This window comes from Aythya marila (assembly GCF_965140915.1).
Source record: "Aythya marila genome assembly, chromosome: Z".
NCBI classification, from domain to species: Eukaryota; Metazoa; Chordata; class Aves; order Anseriformes; family Anatidae; genus Aythya; species Aythya marila.
Window position 1 is genome coordinate 30,090,796 of NC_139080.1, and position 18,433 is coordinate 30,109,228.

General features: G+C 41.7%; 1 protein-coding gene across 6 annotated transcripts in view; it reads left to right on the forward strand.

Annotated features, from left to right (window-relative positions):
- The first annotated feature begins 13,052 nt into the window (after nt 1-13,052).
- Nucleotides 13,053-18,433, forward strand: part of JAK2 (Janus kinase 2) — a 101,579-nt gene continuing 96,198 nt past the window's right edge. For 2 of the 6 annotated variants that reach the window (XM_082782680.1, XM_082782673.1), the window contains exon 1: nt 13,053-13,212. The gene's annotated coding sequence lies outside the window, so the exon portion shown is untranslated. Of the gene's footprint in view, nt 13,213-13,335; nt 13,544-13,635; nt 13,835-18,433 lie in introns of those variants that run through there. The other 4 variants (XM_082782681.1, XM_082782674.1, XM_082782679.1 and 1 more) reach the window with 4 other exon arrangements.

The window sequence follows — 18,433 nt, forward strand, 5'->3', positions numbered from 1 at the left end:
TTCTTAATCTCTCACTACTGATGTCAGTAGCAAATTTTGCCTTGAAACAGTGTCAAGATTTTGTTCAAGTCTGTTCTAAGTAATGGCGTATGTGTTCAAAGTGAAAAGAAGCTGATTTGAAAAGATCTGGCCTTTACCACAGTATGCAGAACATCTTAGAAGAGCAGGCTTCTATACAACTCACAGGGTCCTTAACAGCTTTTTACTCAACAAGAGGGTGACGAGGGTGGAACAGTCTAAAGCTACACCATGTAGGGCCAGCCCTGTCAAAAAAAGACTGTGGCAGCTGCCCAACTAGTTTTTCTTCTTTATTTTCAGTTTTGAAGTACAAATAAAGATTTATTTATTTATTTATTTACAATAGTTCAGTTGGAAGGGACCTTCAAAGATCATCTAGCCCAACTACCTGACTACTTCAGGGCTAACCAAGAGTTAAAGTGTATTAATGAGGGCATTGTCCAAATGTCTCTTGAACACTGGCAGGCAGGGGGCATCAGCCACCTCTCTAGGAAGCCTGTTTCAGGGACTGACCACCTTCACAGTAAAGATTTTTTTTACTAATGTCCAGCCTGAACTTTCCCTGGTGCAGCTTTGTGCCATTCCCACACATCCTGTCATTAGTGACCAGGAAGCAGAGGCCAGCACTTCCCCTTGTTGGAAAAGAAGAGAGGAAGTTGTAGACAGAAATGAGGTCAGCTGTTGTCTTCCTTCAGAGAAGTTAACTCAAGTGCTTTCAGCCTCTCCTCATAGGACATGCCTACCAGCCCTCTCACCAGCTTTATTGCCCTCTGGATTTTTTCAAGGAGTACTGTGTTCAGTTTTGTGCCCCTCTCTACAAGAAGGACATGGAGGTGCTCAAGTGAGTCCAGAGAAGGGCAATGAAGCTGGTGAGGGGTCTGGAGAACAAGTCCTACGAGGGGCAGCTGAGGGAGCTGGGCTTGTTCAGTCTGGAGGAGGCTCAGGGGCAACCTTATCGGTCTCTACAGGTACCTTAAAGGAGGCTGTAGAGAGGTTGGGGTTGGTCCATTCTCCCACGTGCCTGGTGGCAGGACAAGGGGGAATGGGTTAAAGTTGTGCCAGGGGTGTTTTAGGTTGTATATTAGGAAGAACTTCTTTACTGAAAGGATTGTTAGGCATTGGAATGGACTGCCCAGGGAAGTGGTTGAGTCACCATCCCTGGAGGTCATTAAAAGATGTTTAGATGTAGAGCTTAGTGATACGGTTTAGTGGAGGACTTGTTAGTGTAAGGTCAGAGGTTGGACTAGATGGTCTTGGAGGTCTCTTCCAACCTAGATGATTCTGTGATTCTGTCCTTAACATCCTTTCTATATTGTGGATCCCAGCACTGCACACAATATTCAAGGTGAGACCAAACAAACATTAAATATAGCAGGAGGATCACCTCTTTTAACTGGCTGGCTCTGCTATGTTTAATGTACCCCAAAATATACCCAGTTTGCCCATTGCCCATCTTGGCTGCCAGGTCACACTGCTGACTCACGTTGAGCTTACTGTTGACCAGCACACCCAGATCCCTTTCTGCTGAGCAACTGTCCAGGCACTCATCTCCCAGTCTATACCTGGCCTTACTCTGTCCCAAGTGCAGCACCTGACATTCACATTTGCTGAATTTCATGCCACTGATGATTGACAATGGTCCAAGGTATCTAGATCCCTCTTGTCCCTTCAGGGAACCAACAGCACCTCCAAGTTTAGTATCATCAGCAAATTGCCGAGGAAGTGTTCAACTCCTGCATCTGGATCATTGATAAAAATGTAGAACAGGACTCAACCTAGAATTGAGCTCTGGGGAAAAATCATTAGTGACCACCAGCCAGATGTAGCCCCCTTCACTACAACTCTTTGAGCTCTACTCAACTGCTTCATCACCCAGTGTAGCATGTACCCATTCATCTTATAGTCAGACAATTTCTCCAGAGCAATACCATGAGAGATGGTATCAAAGGCCTTACTGAAATGCAGAAATTTTACAACCACCACCTTCCCTTCTTCCATTAAGTAGATGACCTTACTGTAGAAGGAGGTAAGTTACTAAGGACTTTCCTGTGATGATCCCATGTTGATTATGCCTGGTAATAGCTTTGTTTTTTAACTGACTTTTAAGTATCCCCTAGGACAATCTTCATAACTTTTCCAGAGAAGGAAGTTAAATGAATGGGTCTGACTTGGATTGCAGAGTTAAATAAACATTGTAAACAGATGGCTTGAAAACTTGAAGTTAAGAAGTGTTCATGAAAAGGTGTAGCTGACAGCTAAGAGGGTAGATATTAGAGAATCCTCTTGGTGTTCTTTTCCCCAGCCCCACAGGTCTACACAGAAAAGAGTTGAGCAGTTTGATCAGAAATGCCTGAAAGAAATACAGAGTAAAAACTTCGTGTTTATAGTAAAGACATTTTCTTTACTGACCCAACTTTCAAAGAGCTGCTCTGAGAGAACTTGACTGAAACTTCTGCTTTCACACCTATTCACATTTTGGTGAAATCCCTCATTGATTTCTTCCACTATATGTCTTCCCCAGGCAAGAGTAATTCTTTTAATTAATGAACTATTTGAATTGTTTTCCCCAAGCCTTCAGCATATGAACATAAAAAGGTGCATTGCTTGCATTCATGTAATGAATCTCTTGGCATTTTAGATTTTTACCCTTCTGTTCCAAACTCTGTGATCTGAAGAAATGCCTTTGTGCCTAGAGTATGGAAGAATGAAATGTCTCTCATGTATCGCACAGGAAACTGGACTAGAAAATATGAGCTCCACAGATTCTCATAACTGTCCAAGTATTTTCTTCACATTAGGAGCACTATAAACAGATTGCATTTCTACAGGCCCAGATCTCCCTGGCTTATTTCTGCTCTTTTTCTGTTGTTTTGTTGTTGTTGTTTGTTTGTTTGTCCATTAGGTTGGTTCATTCGTTTGGTTTATTTGTATGATTTGTTTGTGTTACTTTGTCTGTATCAGATTCTTGTAAAGACTAAACCCTGCAGCTTTTATTGGAGAAAGGTTTACACTGTGGTGCATCCTAAGTGTTAGCTGGTGTCTTCCTCTGCTGACCCATTCTTCCTGCTTCTGTAATCTCCATGACTATTCCTACATCATACATGGAGGCTGGAAGAACAGCCTCCACCGTCATGCTGCAGGGCTCTGAGTTGTCGGATTATCTCCCTTCTGTCTGCTGTCACTTCCATGGCTTTCTCTGCAGGCTGTCTCTCTGGCCACTCACACAGCTGATGCATGTCTCTTTTGTCCAGTGATTAAATTGTAATGAATACTGTTCACTTATCTGCATCACTGTGAGGACTCTCATTCAGATTTTAGAAAATGGAAAAACTACTGGATACAGTGGAGTTCAGCATAACTAAACGTGCCCTACTGGTCCCTGCTGTGGAACCAAAAGGATTCTCTTCATCTCTTCCATCTCAGAGGTCTCCTTGAAGGCTTGTCATCTTGAAGTCAAGTTTAGGACAAAGAGGGGTTGCTAATTACACGGAGTCTGGCCTCCAGACTCCAGGCACAGAGTATATTAGAGTATACTAGTACATTCTTCCTCTTTCAAAGGAAATTACAGTGTTCAGGAGGGCCTCAACTCTTCAGCAGAAAAACTGAGATATGGCATTTCCTTTACACAGTTTTTGTGAATTTGTTCTAGCATTTAATCTCACACTGTTTAAAAGCAAGAGCTTATTTTACTTGGTCAGCTTTCAGCTCCTGGTTCATACTAAGCCAGAGAACCCTTGGTATCCTGTATGTTTGACTCTTTGAAAGACCTCAAAGTAAAAAGATTTCCGCTTTGGTATCAGAAAGACGTATCTGACACACTTAAGAAAAGTAAGAGTCTTCTAGATTAATCCTCCAAGTTTTAAAGCAGAGCAAGAGACCAAAATACCTAACAGCAAAAATCAAAGCTTCTCGCTAGTTACTAAAACATATGGTCTGCTTTAAGATCAGTGGCACATCACACTATTAAACAGACAATGGGCATTTTCTTGTAAAGTCCAGGGGCTGTGTGTTGCACAAGAGAAAATCTTAAAATCTGGTCCACACTTGCAAAGCTGAAAGACTGTGAAAGACTGTTATTTTGAGAAACTCTGTGATGGAAGCATACCTTGTGTTGTGTTTGCTTAGCGATGCTGTGGAGTTTTTTTTCTTTTAACCTTGTGCGTTCATTCTATAAGGTTTATACCACTGTCATTTCCTGACAGCACTGACAGCATTTGTTTAAGAGTAGGAGTTTTGGGGACCAACACAACTTTTTATTTCTTTGCTTTTCAAAGGAAGCAGAGCAGGGAATTACAAACTGGGGGGGTGGGGTGCTAACTCCATTGCACAGCAGCAGAGGACGCAAGTGAAAATACATCCAAAATGAGGAGGGATTTGCTCACAGGTGGCTCAACTCACCTGTGAGGGCTTGGTTTGCCCCCACATCTATCCTTCTGGAAGAAGGTGCCCCAGCCTCACTCTTGTGGCACCTCTGGCTGGAGGAGAGTCAGGCTCAATGCTGCTCCATGCTGGACATGGCATTTAACACATGGCAAAAAAACAGCTTTCCCTCATTTCTCTGGATGAGATCTAGTTGTACTCTTTCATGCAATTAGGTAAGCATTTGAAATTGATTTGGTCCTTAGCACAAAATCTGCCCTGGGAACGAAATGTTTGGAGAATACTCCCTGTGATGATCCAGCAGAGCTAACTGCTGCCCCTGCCTCCACACCTCACATGCAACTGCCTCAGTGGTGTCTTCTGCAATTGCCCAGAAGTCAGATCAGGAAGCCCAACAGCCGATGACATGTATCCTTCTGCTTCGGCGAGACCTCTCTTGCTTTATTTTGCATTTGTGCCTCAGTGTGAAGGAATACTTGCTGGAACTGCTCATTTAAAAATCCTTCCTCCTCCAAGAAGAAGAGATTGTGGAAGCTATTTCTGAATCCCCAAACGCCCTCCCTGAGAGCTTGACCATGTGGTTTATTTCCATTACGCTACAAAAGTGGAATGAGGAACCTATGTTTTTAAATGTAATAGCTGCTGGGTGCCATTCTTTGGAAATGAGAAATGAAAACAGCTGAATGCTGATTTATTATTTTAGTTACAAAGAAAAGACCCAACCAATGTGGTTGGAGTTCAAAAATAAAGGAGAAAAAGAAGAGGCACTAACACAGGTTTGATGATGTTTGTACCAGTTTGTTCCACAGCAACAGTGAAAGTTAGTAGTTAATTAAAATGACGTGGAGCCTGACTCCACGATTAATTAATTAAAGCAGGGCTACTCTAGTGGTGGCCAGGGAAAGAGACCTCTCTTCTTAGCACAAATGCTCCTTTGCTGGCTTGTGCGTGTCACGTGCTGTGTACCTTTCTGAACCTGGAGAGGGGCTGGCAGTGAGCCCCCAGGTGGGCAGCAGTTGGTGGCTTCCTAAAGATGGGGTGGCTCTGAGCTGATTTTGAGGTCCAGACCCACACAGAGGTTCTGAGCCCCAAGTTCTTTTAGAGATGGTAAAGATCAACAGTCCCTCCATTGTCTGCCGACAACATGCCAACTCCACTTATCTTTCACCAGCACCTCCAGAAGATTACAATCAAGTGGCTTACATCTTTGAAATCTAACTGAAGCATATCATATAAGAATATTTTTAAGGTATCTGTCCTCTTCCTTGTTCCTTTCCCTCTGTGCAATTCTTTATTGTCTGGTGGTATCTGCTAATCAGGTGAGAACATAATATTCTACAAAACTTGTGGAAATATACTTATTTGTGGAGCACCTATACTTTTGCCAGTTTTAACTGAAATTGGCCAAAAGGTTCAAAAGGAAAGTAGCTACATTAAAGAAGTATAGTAATGTATTTTTACTCTAAAATATTTTGATATTAGAGTTTTGCCACTATTTTCTTTTTTGATACCAACACTGATATTAGATGCCCCCAAAATGAACTTAATTCTTCAGAAATAATGTGTTCCTGTTCATGGTGGGTGGGGGTGGGCGGTTGAGTTAGATGATCTGTAAGGTCCCTTCCAACCCAAATGACTCTATGTTTCTATGAGTCTATAAAGCAAAGTGTCTAATACATACTGTCATGTGACCAGTCATTAAGTAACACTTGTGAAAAATCAGCACAATGCATATTGTTATAACTTTATTTCAAACTGAAATATGTTTCTGATTTTAAAGTCTGTGCATTGTTTTTGCAGGACTGTGAGCCCAAACACAACTTGCTATTGCTTTGGATTGAAGACTAGAAGTGAAAATGAGTAGAAACAAGAGTGAAATTGATTAGCTTCACTGTCTAATAATAAGATTAGAAGAGTAAATGGAAAAATTATAAGTAAACAAATGACATATTCTACTTTGGTTTTGCTGTAGGCTATTTAAAGAGTTTTAGAAACAGTTCCTGAATGATTCTTGTTCACATAGTTGTGTGTGTGTGTGTGTGTGTGTGAAAGACTCATTCTACAAGGCCTCTGGTGATTGATGAGGATGCTGTAGGCAGTATGGAAAAGTATAAGATAAACCTGATGCAGTTTTATGACATTAACTTTCATATTGCATTCAGGCAACCTGGTAATTCTACTTGTACACAAAAGTGCAAAAAAGTGGTTAAAAATATCATGAAAGTTGATGTCTCCAGTGAGAAAATTCGACAATTTCAATGGTAGGCTATAAAAGGATTTATTTACCCTCAACATTAACAGAAGTTCATTCTATTGTCCTTTGTCCCTTTTATTCTTTTATTTCTAGCTGTATGATACTCACATACTGTCTCACCAGCTATGGCAAATTAAATTACAAGAACAGGTTATATAATTATGGAAAAAAAATGAAAAAAAAAAAAAAAAAAAAAAAAGATGAGAAAATACTGTATGGCTGAAATGAAGTTATATAAACATTGACTTTTGAAGTTTCATGACTTCTACAGATAGGTAAGTGCTACCAAAGAAGTTCAGGAAGCATAGAATCATAAAATCATGGAATTAGAGAATCATATAATAGTTTGGGTTGGAAGGGACCTTAAAGATCACCCAGTTCTAACCCTCTGCCCTGAGCAGGAACATCTCCTACTAGACAAAGGTTGCTCAAAGCCCCATCCAACATGGCCTTGAACACTTCCAGGGATAGGACATACACATCTTCTCTGGGCAACCTGTTCCAGTGCCTCACCACCCTCTGAGGGAAGAATTTCCTCCTATCATCTAATATAAACCTCCCCTCTTTTAGTTAAAAACCATTCCCCCTTGTCCTATCACTTACACTCCCTGACAAAGAGTCCCTCCCCAGCCTTCCTGTAGGCCCCCTTTAGGTATTGGAAAGCCACTATATGGTCTCCCTGGAGCCTTCTCTTCTCCAGGCTGAACAAACCCAACTCCCTCAGCCTGTCTTCACAGGAGAAGTGCTGCAGACCCTTGATTATCTTCATGGCCCTCCTCTTGACTCATTTGTATTGGTCCTTGTCCTTCTTGTGCTGAGGCCCTCAGAGCTGACTGGAGGACTCCAGGTGGGGTCTCAGGAGAGCAGAGCAGAGGGGAAGAATCACCTCCCTGGCCCTGCTGGCCACACTGCTTTTGATGCAGCCTAGCATACAGTTGGCTTTCTGGGCTGCAAGTGCACACAGCTCATGTTAAATTTCTCATCAACCAACACCTCCAGGTCCTTCTCTTCAGAGCTGCTCTCTATCCATTTTCTGCCTGTATTTGTGCTTTGGATTGCCCTGGCCCAGATGCAGGACCTTTCACTTGGCCTTGTTGAACCTCATGAGGTTCACACAGGCCCACCTCTAAAGCCTGTCCAGGTCCCTCTGGATGGCATCCCTTCCCTCCAGTGTGTTGACCTCACCACACAACTTGGTGTCATCAGCAAACCTGCTGATGGTACACTCAATCCACTGTCCATGTCACCAACAAAGATGTTAAATAGTGCCAGTCCCTGTATTGACCCCTGAAGAACACCACTCCTTCAAAAGAACCTGGACAGAGATGCAGTTTACTGCATTTTAAAATGCAATATTATTACTCAGTACGTATTTAACTTCTAGAAACTTTAATTTGAAAAGTACTTAAGAGAGTTTTCCATCTAACTGTCCATAAATATCTTGAAATGTAAGAAAAAAAAAAATGAATATATGTGCATGTCTGAAAATATCTATTTTCAAATAAGAAACTTCCTTTCCACAAACTGATCCCAGGTGCATTCAAGTCATTGTACAGTCCTGAATACTGTCCAGAATGAGAATATATTTACATAAACTTGGGCTAGAAAATTAATTTTGCATTACAGTACTTCATGTCAATTTCTGAATCCCTATAAATGTTTGGAAACTCCAGGGCTGAACACAGAAAGTGTAGTTTGTTCATATGAAGGAAGTTTTCCATGTTTGACTATTTTAAGAAGATTTAAGCTGATTCTGCCTAGCTTTAAAAAACAAAACAAACAAACAAAAAAAAAAAACATAAAAAACATCATCATCATCAACAAAAAATTTGCCTGCCCACGAATCTGCTACAAGAAATGTTCAAGCCAGTAGACTTCCCTAGTTCCAAAGTATATTCAAATAAGACATTTTATTGGCATTGTATTCTATTTTCCTGGTGATAATTAGATCCAATAAAGTACAATTTTAGCTCCTCATTATTATAAATATATTCTATTTGTATAAAACCAGAACTTGATTACATACAAAATGAAGTGTGTGTTTAACTCAATGGAGACCTACTCTGGCGAACTCCAGAATAACTTAATGGAGTTCTACTCTGGTGGACTCCAGAAGAATCTGTATTGCAGACACCAGGAGTTTTAACTGCAGATCCACTAAAAAGCACCACAAGCTGAGATTCACATTGTCTGTGTCTTCTCTTACAACTCAGGTTGCAGTTTTATTATTTTTGTCTTCTTTTGTTCTGTGTGTAGATTTGTTAAGGTAGAAGAACCTCAGATTTTTCTTTCTGACACTTTCTAGCATACATTATCTGTTCACTCCGACACTCAGCAAAAAGTGCTGAAAGTCAGAGTGACAGCATTTTATGGTGCCCTGTAATGCCAATTATACCAAGCCATTTCCCATCAATGAATTGTATTTCAAAATTCAAAAAGCACTGTAGTTAACACAATTGCTTGCATTTGCCTGCTGTCTTTTTCCATCCACACAACTCTTGGCAGCATGCTGAGTTTTATCCTACAATGGGAGAAAGGCGCATGCTCCTTATAAGGAATCCCTAAGCTGCTACTGAATTGTGACTCAACTTACATGGCAAGAAATGAGTATACTCTGTCACCAGATCAGAACCACACCAACATGTGCTGAGCAACACGACTGCCAGGCTTCAAAGTCTTGGGACACTTAATGAGTCACTGAGAGGTGTGGGCATTGCTCTTCACAAGAGAGTCAGCTTTGTTAAAGAATTAATAAAAAAAATATTGAGTCTTTCTCTATTTGCATAAAATCTGTCAGAAACTATTAAAATCAACTAGTGGGGTTCTTCAGGGCTCCATTTTAGGGCCAGTTCTCTTCAATGTTTTCGTAAATGACTTGGAAACAGGACTTGAGGATGATTCAAGTAAGTTTGTGGATGACACTAAATCAGGAGGAGCTGTTGACTCTGTCATGGGTAGAGAGGCCTTGCAGAGAGATCTTGGCAAATTAGAGAGCTGGACAGTTACCAGCAGTATGAAGTTCAACAAGAGCAAGTGCTGGATTCTGCACCTGGGACGGGGTAACCCCAGCAGTCACAGACTGGTGAAAAAGAGGCCGGAGAGCAGCCCCACAGGAAGGGACCTGGGGGTTCTGGTCATTGGCAACTTGAATGTGAGTCAGCAGCATGCCCTGGCAGCCAGGAGGGCCAACCACGTCTGATATGGGACAAAATCAGGCTTTCACTGAGAGTCCCAAAAACAAGAGATGGCTTTTCTTTTAGTCTTTATTTTCAAAGTGGATGAATTAAGAGTTGTGTTTTCTTATTTATGTATTTATTTATTTTCAGGAGCTGACTTATATGCAAACCTGTATTTACATGTGCTTCTTCCTCTTTTTTTTTTCCTTCAGCAATGGGGTGTTCGCTCATATTACTCAAAAAAAATAGCTTTCTGAGAATGACTATAAATATTGAAAAAACTTCTTTGTTCTTTTTAACTGATATTTAAAGAAAGAGCACGTTTCTAAACAGAATGTGTTTCTCTCAAATGCTGGGCCTACCAAAATAGGGGAAGGAAAACCATTACAAACGTATATACTTATCTTTAAACTTTAAGTACTTTACATCCTGAAAGATTCCAAAAGTAGAAGAAAAAGTGAAACACAGACTTCATAGAAATTACTTAAACAAGCAACTAACTTCTCTAGTCTTGTTCTAACTCATGAAAGTTTTGCAAATAATTCCCCCAAACCTCCTGAATAAAGAATAGACTTTGAATTTAATTTCAGCTGAAAATGACAAAGCTAACCACAACTAGCAGAATGTTTGCAATAATTACAATGAAACGGCTTCTATCGTTTTTAGCTGTTTGAACATGAAAATAAAACAAAATCTATTTCCTTGTCTGCATTTGAACTTTAGAATTTGGAACAGAGAAGTATCAAGGAAGTAACACCAAGTCTTTTGCAAAAGTGGCAAGAATTGTAACTTGGTTTAACCAACAGACTAACTCTGAAGGGAAATTGTTAAAACAGTTGTAAAGTAATGGTTCATATATAATTAGTGTTACTTTTGTCCATTATTTGGGGATGTTTAATAAGTTTCTGTCTGTGAGTGTTTTACATACCTGTTTAATTTAGAATGTTGTAGTTATGCCTGTTAGTACAGCTTGCACGTATTTGTGTTTGATTTAGCATGGAAATGTAGAATGACAGGTGTAAACAGGATGAAGCTGTATCACAGTTCACTCTTGAAAAGTTGCCACCTATCACAGGCTGACACCACTGTACTTAAGTGTGTGAATATGCAAATGTGTGGGAAGTGTATGTGGTCATTTAGCAAAGACAAAAGGAAAGGGGAATGCTTTAATGGGGGTCAGATGCAAATCCAAAGTGCTGTTTTCGGTGCAGGTGCCTTTGAAAGGACTTGCTAAAATGAACATAGTAGCAGGAACACGGTTGAAAATAAAAAACAACCCTGAGCAGCATAGTGAAAAAACAAACAAACAAACAAACAAACAAACAAACAAAAACACAAACCAAACCAAACCAAACCAAACCAAACCAAAAGACATTTCATAGCAGAATGTTCTAAATTGTGATTAAATATAATGGAACACACACAAACAAATGTGTCCAGTATCGCTAGGTAAACTAGTGATGGGAGTCATAATGTAGATAATGTAGACAGGACTTCTGTAATCCCTATCAACTAACAGCGTTCTCTTATCACTCAAGAGTTTGTAAGATTCTGAAGGTCCAACCAAACCTGACACTGTTAAAACATGGAAGCTTTACAAACCATAATATAAGGAAGTCCCATCCACTTTTTAAAAATTCTTTGAATTTACAGTGTTTCATCCACAGAGATCTCAATGAGCAGAGTCTTGGATATGCACTAACGCACAACCAACATACGACACTACTTTCCTGATCTTTTAAGTGGTCTGGATACCCGTGGTGATTATACTCTTGTGGCACCAGAACTATTTTATTTTGCCATTTGCCAGAAGTTTTCAGTGTCACGGGAGTAGGTGCTTGTGTGTTTTCAACATGACAGCCTGGAAAGAGAGAAAGGCATTAAAAATGGAAAGCAAATTATTAAAGGATGTAGTACCAAAGAGACTTCCAGTGAGATAGGGGACTAGATAGATGTACTATAAGAAATAATAGATTTTATTTCAAAATCACTGAGTGTCCTTTAAACTGCATATTTAAGGAAACGAAATATGCAAAGCAATGTACACACTGAGTTAACTTCTTGTTCTGAATTGCCTTAGATTTCCATAAGATGATGTCATATGACACAGGCAACTCTTTTTCTTCTGCTTAAAGAGTTCAAAAGAAAAACATGCCACTGCGGAGATGGCAGTGATAAGCTTGCCTTAAAGAACATTTTTTCTTTATCAGTACCACGTGCTGTTAGCAGACAGGTAACAGTCTGCTCTGGAATTGGCCAGAGTTGTGCGTGCATCTGCTGGTGGTTTTCAGTCATCATCTATGTCAGATCAAATTGTCTTGTCAGTTCTTCCCAGTCCTTCTCTCGGTTGTCTCCTGGGAAAAGACTTCATGGTTCTTTCTTGTAGATCAAGTCCGCTGATACCATCATTTTTCCTTATCTCACCATCTCTTGAGGTCAGCAGTCAAGCTCCTTCTCTTTCTGCTTGCTCCAACAGCCAGCCTGGCTCACCCCTTTCAGTGCTCTGAATGCCGCAGGTTCACTTGGCACGGGCAGGACAACACGGCGCGCACAACAGCCATCACACAACTCACAGAAGAGCGTCCGTTATCAAAGTTAAGGGTTGTGCAATGAACCCAGACCTGGGACAGAAATAGCAGATACAAACATCGCCCGAAAAAAAAAAAAAAAAAAAAAAAAAAAGAGGTGCACTGTTCCCGGCTAACACACACACACAGACACAGACACACACACGGCTGCCAAGGGAGCTGCTGTTTACTCCGCCTGGCCGAGGCGCGGTCAGGCGGGCTCTGCGGCTCGCCACCTCGCCTTCTTTCCCTTTTCACCTCACAGCGGCTCCCTTTGGGGACGGAGCGCGGAAACCTGACAGCACCGGGCGCCTGCCGCTCCCCGCAGGGGAGGCACAGGAGGAGAGGAGAGGAGAGGAGCGGAGCGGAGCGCGGGGGACCCCATCCCCTCAGCGCCCCCCCCGCCCCCCAGGCGGAGGCTGACTGACAACGGCCGCGGGGCGAGTAACGGCCGGCAGCGGCCCCGCCCCGTCGCCTAGCAGCTGCGTGATGACGCAGGCGGCAGGAGCCCCGCGGCCCGGCCCCTGCCCGCTGCTGGGAGGGGGGTGAGGAAAGGGAAGGGAAGGGAAGGGAAGGGAAGCGGCGGGGGGGGGAGGGAGGAGAGGAGGGGAGGGGAGGGGAGAGGAGAGGCGGGGCGGCCGCGCGGAGGCAGCGGGCAGAGCGCGGCTGGGCTCGGCTGGGCTCGGCTCGGCACCGCGCCGCGCCGCGCCGCGCCGCCGCCTCCCCCGGCGCCGTGCATGGAGAGCGAGCAGCGGGCGCTGAGGGGCCAAGCCGCCTGCGTGCGCCGCGCCGCCCCGCCCCGCCGAGCCCCCGCCGGGTGAGTGCGGGCGGCGGCGGGTGCCCGCTGGCCGCGGCGGAGGGGGCGGGTGGCGGGCGGGTGGCCGGGGCGGCGGCGGGTAGGCGGCGGGTAGGCCGTACCTGCGGCGGGGGCACGGCCTCGCCTGCGGGGCGGCGGCGGAGGGACGCAGAGAGGGAGGCAGCGGGCAGCCGGCCCCGGCCCCGTCCCGGTCCCGGACCCCGTCCGGCAGCCGCACCTTGTGGCAGCGCTGCCCCGGGGTGTGCGCGGCGCTGCGCGGAAATGCTGGCGTGTCGGTGAACTTGGTTAACTTCCATCGGGTGAGCGGGGAGCGTTAAGTGACGAACTGCAGGTTAAAACTTCCCCTTCCTTTTTCTTCCTTTTTTTTTTTTTTTTTAATTTAGTTTTTATATATATTTTTTTTTTAAGGGGGGTGGGGGATGATGTCTGGTGTCAACCTAATGGGCTCCGTCTTCGAATTTCCTTTCCGCACCTCTCCTGTGAGAGGGGAGAAAATAACACCTTGCTTTGGGCTCCCGTAAAATCCCTGCGTTCGGAGGGATGCGGGCTGTGCTTCCTGGTTGTTTGACAGAGGAAAACATAACTGGGAAGGCCACTTAAAGTCTCAAGTGCGATTGTGCAGGTAAGACTAGCTGGTTACTCGCCCGCGTTTCTGACATCTTAGCCCTGTACAGCTCCCCAGTTTAACATCTAGCTCTCCTTTGTTTCTGACGTTAGTCAACGTTAATGCAGTTCAGGTGAGAGAAGCATTTCTGAATTGTGTGGTTTATAGAAAATCAATATTGACAAGAGATTGTAGAGAGGTTATGCTCACTGTGGAACGGTAGCTTGGACTGATTATGTGGATTCATTTTATTTCCTTGTCCTGTTCGCTCTTACCCATAATTGATACGGGGTTAACACGGTAGTGATGTTCTTCTTCAAAGGTGCCTGGTTTTGTTCCCTGACTAGAGTCGGTGACATGGTAGTTTGAAGACTCAGTGATGGCCACCTTCTTCCTACTGTCTTCTGCTTTGAAGACAGTGTGTCCCCAGTGACTTCAGAGGTGTAAATAAATAATTTGATACTCAGTAACTGTAATATTATGGTATGAAGTGGTAGTGGCTGTAAGCGTGCTTTCCAGAGAAGCTTTAAATCTGAACCGTTTACAGGAGCTCTTTCGTTTTCATAAATGTCGATGACAACAACACAGGGAAGTAGTGTTTGCTTCTGGAGGGGAAATTTTAATGAGCAACAAGTTTACAGAAGGTGGAAGATGGCTCAACACCCTTGTTGACTGGAATCAGATTGACTAGAACTGCAGAATGGAAAATGAAAGGAGACTGCTGCTTCTCACGTGTAACTGTTAGGAGTGGCGATTGGCCTAATAAAATAACCACTTCCAAACTGTGTGGAGCTGGTGTTGTGCATGACCAGGAGTATGCCTAAAAGTGAATGTCGCTGCCATCTTGTACTAGCAGTGGCATCCTCTTTCTGAAATTGTAGGAGCAGCAGTTACTGAACAGGGCTGTAACTTTTGACATTGGTCTCTTTATCTCAGTTCTGGGGCATTTTTCCTGTATGACTTAAAGTAAACAAAAAGCTTGGAGAAAATGTTTGCAGTAACAGGAAATGTTCGAGTATCTTGGCTGAAAGAACCTCAAGAGGGGAAATAAACACGATTCACATATATGCTAACATTAAACAAATGCGTGAGTTACATCGTGTAACATGTACCTAAAAGGGAACTACTATCAGAGGTTATGAAACTTACATTAAAAAGCAGGGTAAAATAATTACTCAACTAAAACGTATTTGTAGCAATGAGATTTTGAAAAAAGAACAACTGATACTGAATAAGGCAATCAAAACCTAATGGCTTTTTAAAATAAAAATAACTGCAGCTTTGAGTGGGAGGTTGAACTAGATGAGACCTCGTGAGGTACCTTTCAACCTGAATTATCCTGTGCTAGTGGTACTGTGCTATTACAAGTTAGCATTTCTGTTATAAGCATCCTTCTGTCGCCCCATTCTTTTCACCAAGGCTTGCATGCAAACATTAGCACTGTTATTAGGCAATACACAGTTATACTTTTTCCATTTAACTTAATGGAGCTGCTATTTCAAAGCATCTGACCCTGGCTATGCACTGATTTCAGTGGGTTCTGTATGAATTCATGTGTCCACCCACAGGGTTCTCAGCATGAGCCCAGTGAGATGACTAATATGAGTAAGACTAGCAAGATCTGAGTCAACATTTGAGCTCAGGCTTGTATTTGTATTTCACTAACTTGTTTCAGATGTGACTTCTATATCAGAAGATAAATAATCAGCTTTCTTGAATTTCTGGATATGAGATTTTGCAAACTATTCCATATGGTAGAGCTTTTTGGAGACTTGAAAAGCAAAGCGAAAACATACGTGCGCTACAAAGTTTCCTCATAGTAGTTCCCCTGGAAGAACTGTAGTCAGTTATTTGGTACATGCACAGACGTGCTTTTTGGCTGTATTGCTAAGTTGATCTACACAGTTCATGATGTCTGTCAACTTGGGTGACCATCGGAATATAGTGACAGCTACAGGACTCGAATGTAAGGTATCTTGGTGCTGTCATTTGTAACTTGTCCGATGCTGGAAGAAAAAAGCTGATTCCTCACTCCATAACCAACTCTCTCGTTATACAGTACTGAACACAGAGAGATCTGATTGAAATTGAAAAAAATAGAATCCCCTTGTGTTACCGTGGATATTGAGTACAGCTGATTTGATCTTTAGAAGTAATTTCTAACTTCTGTCTTGTTGACCTGTACTGGAAAGCAATTTTCTTTGGTGGAAAGTGTAGGTAGTTTTTGAGTACACAAGTAGAATGACCTGCCAGGAAGGTATTTGTCTCTATATTTTTGGTTATGCAGTCATTCTATCAAACATTCAAATGTAACTATTTAAATTGGACTTGTAGGGAAAAAAAAATCCTGAAGGGTGCAGCCTAACTATAGGTATTTTCTTTTAAACCAGTAAAGATGTTGCCCTTTTACGAAATGAGTTGTCTCTGCATCTTTGTCTTTATGACAGTGACTTCCACAGTATTATTACACAGTTTCTTTTGTTCTTAATAGATCACTTTTTAATCACAGTTGAACATGCTCTTGTGTTAGGAAGACAGGCATTAGTATTCAGTGTTTTGATTTTTTCCATACCTCTGTCCCTTCTTCTGCACTTCCTTCTGTATTTTTCCTAGAATCATTAGCATTTGTCCATAGATTAAATAAATCTGTGTTGCTTTTCTATGAATTGAGTCTGTTTTTCTGTTTTCTGTAATGTCACAAAAGACAAGATGCCAGATGAAACTAGAATGTTTTTGATCCCATTCTTCGTTCATTGGAACACTTTGTTTCTTGCCTTGCATGTGCCTGTATTTAGCAGAAAGTGTTGAACTGCACATCCTGCTGCATGGTTATTTTAACTGCTTACTTAAAATGCAATGCCATGTGGGAATAACTGCACAATATTCTTTTAGGAGTTTAATGGTTTGTATTTGTTTACATAAAATGTTAATCTGTCTTCTGTTCTTCATTTGGCTAGCTCTCAATTTTGTTAAGAGAAGACCAGGATCAAGATATTCTAAGTTGACCAGTTATTACCGCTGCTGTTCAGTACTTATGTGAAAGGTGAAAAGTATAATCAGTGCTAGGCTCGGGAAATAAAACTGGAGGTTTTTACAGCCTTAAGAAACTAGAAATTGGTTACTTAGGCTGGAACTCTGAAAGCGTTCATATGTTTGCGTGCCTGTGTATAGGATGGCACTTCTTGCTTTGTGTGCATACCCGCGTAGAACTTGTTCTGGTATGTATTGTGGTTCGTAAGCTATGTGTTCTTCTTGATGTGAAATTTGTATTAACAATCTGGTTGAGCTAGCTTAGCTGAATTTTTATCAGTTTGCTCATGTGCTCAAAGGGTTGCAATAGATTTCAGGGTTTACGAATGTATTTTACAAGTGTTTTAACGATTATATATGTTCAAAGTGATGCAATTAAAGTTACTTGCATATATAAAATACAAATCAGAAAATGGTTCTTTGACTTTATTGGTCCTAAAGATTTATTTTTATAGTATATAGTAAGAATAATTAGGAAATCAGTTTAAATCAATTAGTGGGACTTTATTTCTGCAGTCAGCCTGTCTTTGAAAAACAGTATGAAAAAAAGACATTTCTTGTTTTTTAATATTTTATAAGAATCATGTTAACATTTCTTAGTTCTAACATTGACATTCTGCATGTATGAAATAAATTGGTCTTTAATGAAACCTAATATGCTTTAAATGAATATCTTCAGTCTTTGTTCTCCATTAATCTTTGTCAACGGCTAAGAGCTTCTTAGTTAAGAGCAAAATGTTCGTAATTCTTTAGCGTGTTGTGCTGCTCCTTGTGTTTCCAGAACTGTAAGGTATTTTTAAAACAAGAAAAAATCTTTTTACTTTTAAATATCTAATCTTGATACATAAAAATATACAGTAAATTTTTTACCTTTAGTTTTCAAGCAGTCCTTGGAGGCCTCAGTTGTTCAAGTGTATTTAGATTGGGAGCCCTGTTGACTTCAATATGAAATTACGGGATTGCTTTCATGGACTCAGTTATAGAAACAGGGTCGCAGGTGGTGTCTGAGTTTCTCCGAGTATATCGGTAAAACTTGACTACAAGCCTAACACAAGAACATTTAAAGACTAAGGCTATTGGGGGGGGGGGGGGGGGGGAACAAAACAAAAAAAAAACTATTCCTGATGAAAGAGGGTTTTTTGTCTGTTTTTTTAAAGATGCTTTGGAAAGCTCTAATGATAGTCAAATAACATAGGAAGCTTTGTTGTGTTATAAAGACAAAAGGCTCTTAACAATACAGCCTTCAAGTGAGGGCTTATGTTGGAGAATGATGTTCAGAAAACATAAAATTAAGTCTGCTATGTGTGGTATAGTTGGTGTACTGTTTATGACATTAGAGAGTATATGCCAGCAAAGATCCTTTCTTTTGCAGCATTTCTCAGTTGTGAAGAATTCAGACATGCTGTGATGTTTAGGTCTGGTTCTACAAAATGTAGCAGTACTGTTTGTTTCTTATGTTACGTTTGTTCATGAACTGAATAGAATATAGTTGCAAGGGACAGTAATACCCAGCTCTCTGCATGTTTCTCTGCTTGCTGAAATGTAGAGGGGAAATAAAGCCACTTACATGTTTGTTATATCCCATCT